The following is a 3268-nucleotide window of genomic DNA, read 5'->3' on the forward strand; positions in this document are numbered from 1 at the left end:
TTATTTAGATACTTAGCCAGAAGGGGTATTAATTAGAACTTAAAATTTCTTTCCCAAAATAACTGTCCTCAAAGTTCTGAGCAGTCTCTTGTCATTTTAGGATTAAGACCATCAGCAAAGAAAGTAGATAGGTCAGTTATAATAATTTCTCCCTGAGTCAGAGTAGAATATTCACTGGAGATAGAAATGTGATGGCCTCTAAATCTGAAAACTACTTTTTCCTTCTTTATAGAATTGGGTATTGATCAATTAATATTGCAATAAAAAATAATAACAGTAAACATCTCAATGTCAGAATTTTTCTCCTACTTTTATACTCATAGCCACCCACACTCAAATTTTAATATATATTTTCAGTGTCATTTTGGTTATCAATTCACCTTGCCTTCTCTAACCAGCTTTATTTTTTTCTTAATATCTCTTGTGCCTCTAAATGATGGGTTTTGTTCAAGACTTTCTATTATGGTTTCTAGTAATTATGGTTGCTAATTGCTTGACTTTAGAATAGGGAGTGCATTAATGTTGGCTTAATATAATTGCATGAGCCCTTGAAAAATAATTTCTTTGACTAATAATAGAAGAGGGGCTTTCCAGGTGGCGCTAATGGTAAAGAACTCACTAGCCAATGCAGGAGACTTAAGAGACATGGGTTCAATCCCTGGGTTTGGGAAGATGCCCTGGAGAAGGGAATGACAACTCACTCTAGTGTTCTTGCCTAGAGAATCCCATGGATAGAAGAGCCTGGTGGGCTACAGTCCAAGGGGTTGCAAAACAGTTGGACACAACGTAGCAACTAAACCACTACTGCCTAGTTATTCTTAAATGAATACTATGGTTCCTATTATAGGGTTTCCAGGTGACACTAGCAGTAAAGAACCCGCCTGCCACTGCAGGAGACGTAAGAGACCCGGGTTAGATCCCTGGGTCAGGAAAATCCCCTGGAGGAGGACATGGCAACCCACTCCAATATTCTTGCCTGGAGAATCCCATGGACAGATGAACCTGAAAAGCTATAGTCCATAGAGTCATGGGGAGTCGGACACGACTGAAGCGACTTAGCATGCACAGTGATAGAAGAGGAAGTCATAAACCTTTGAAGCATGAGAGAGATGGATGTGCCATTGCTGGAATGGAGTTGGATAGCACCTTAAGAAGGGAATATATTTGGCCACTAGGAGCTGAGAACAGTCCTTAGTTGATAGCCAGCAAGGATATGGGTCTCGTTCTTCCAAATATAAAGAACTGAATTCTCCCATAGCCTTAGAAAGTTTGGGAATGGATCTTTCTCTAAAACTTCCAAATAAAAGCACAGCCTGTCATATAGCTTGACTTTGGCCTTGTGAGACTGAAAACAGAGGAGCCAGTGGAGCCTACCTAGGTCTTATCAGTGAAATAATAAACAAACATTGTTTTAAACTGATATATTTGTGGTAATTTGTTATGCAGTGATAGAAGATTATATGAATGGGCAGAGGAAGTCGAGTTATAGGGGTGAGATGGTTGGTGAATCTGAGGTTGAACAAGAAGTGAAAAAGGACAATTTGAGTTGGAACTTTAGATTTTCCATATTTTTATCAGTCTTTTGTAAGGAGTTTGCAGGGAAGCAATTTTGGAATTTTCCTATCTTTTAGAGGCCTTTTCCTATCAAACAAATAATTATGCTGTCCATAGAATATTTGGAGTCTTTGTGTTACGAAACCACACTTGGGTCTGTTCATCCCTAAGTAGTAAAGTCAATTCACTGACACTGAGTTGTGGTGAAGGAAAGTTCATCGCTTATTTCAGGGCACCAAAGGAGAAGCGTGGGGGTCAGTACTCACAAGACTCCAACTCCCTGACAGTTTTCAATGAAAGGATTTTATGTATTTATTTATTTTTTAGTTAAGTTTTTAAATTTTATTTCTTATTTTTATTTTTTGGCCACTCTGCATGGTATGTTGGATCTTAGTTCCCTCGCTAGGGATTGAATCCAAGCCCCCTGCAGTGGAAGTGCAGGGTCTTAACCACAGGACCACCAGGGAAGTCCCAGGGAAAGATTTTTTTAAAAAGAAAGTGAGGTGCTCGCTTCGGCAGCACATATACTAAAATTGGAACGATACAGAGAAGATTAGCATGGCCCCTGCGCAAGGATGACACGCAAATTCGTGAAGCGTTCCATATTAAAAAAAAAAAAAAAAAGAAAGTGAGAAAGATTATTGTTTTGTGTGTGATTAGCTAGTGGATGTTCTTCTGTTTGGTTAGTAGTGAGGTAATTAGGAGCCAACATCCTCAACCTTCTGGCTCTAGCTTCTGGTTCTGGGTCTACATACTGATGGTCAGCATGCTTCCAATTTCTTCCAACTGGTAGAAGTCTCAGTATCTTCAAAGCACCTCAGAGGATATGGTTCAGAATATTATCTATATCCTGTGTGCATGCTCAGTCATGTCTGACTCTTTGTGACTCCCTGGACTGTAGCCTGCCAGGCTCCTCTGTTCATGGGATTTCCCAGGCAAGAATACTGGAGTAGGTTGACATTTCATCCTGCAGGGGATCTTCCTGACCCAGGGATCGAACCTGTGTCTCCTATGTCTCCTGCATTGGCAGGTGGACTGTTTACCACTAAGCCACCTGGGAAGACCTATCTATATCCTCAGAGGAGGAACTAAAGCTTCTTGAATTTGTTTCATGCTGCTAAGTAACTTCAGACGTGTCTGACTCTGTGCAACCCAATAGACAGCAGCCCACCAGGCTCCCCTATCCCTGGGATTCTCCAGGCAAGAACACTGGGGTGGGTTGCCATTTCCTTCTCCAATGCATGAAAGTGAAAAGTGAAAGTGAAGTCACTCAGTCATGTCCAACCCTCAGCGATCCCATGGACTGCAGCCCTCCAGGCTTCTCCATCCATGGGATTTTCCAGGCAAAAGTACTGGAGTGGGGTGCTATTGCCTTCTCTGGAATTTGTTTCATAGCTAAACTCTTTGACTATTTTCCTTTGTTTCTGCATCTTCTCACTTTTTGATGAAATCTGTTCTTCGGAAGGCCCAGATAGTTAAAGTTTTTCTACAAATAAGAGGCAGGAGGAGGACATGGGGAGTTCTATCCAGTGAAAGCCCCATAGAGTCCTGCTCAGTTACATTTGTGACATACATGAATTACTTTCCATGTCTGAAGTTCTAAATTACTGTGGGTAAAATCCTGTAGAAGCAATTTAGTGCTGTGGCACCATGATATTTGTACATGTAAGATGCTGAATAGTGGATGGTAGTTTCACTGGACTGATGATTACCC

At 41.0% G+C, this 3268-nt stretch overlaps 1 non-coding gene across 1 annotated transcript; it reads left to right on the forward strand.

Moving 5' to 3' along the window:
* Window positions 1–2057: 2057 nt before the first annotated feature.
* LOC138990821 (U6 spliceosomal RNA) lies at window positions 2058–2164 on the forward strand. Its single transcript, XR_011466934.1, has one exon. It is a non-coding gene; the product is annotated as a U6 spliceosomal RNA (small nuclear RNA).
* The last annotated feature ends 1104 nt before the right edge of the window (window positions 2165–3268 follow it).

This window comes from Bos mutus, chromosome 14 (genome assembly GCF_027580195.1).
Source record: "Bos mutus isolate GX-2022 chromosome 14, NWIPB_WYAK_1.1, whole genome shotgun sequence".
NCBI lineage: Eukaryota > Metazoa > Chordata > Mammalia > Artiodactyla > Bovidae > Bos > Bos mutus.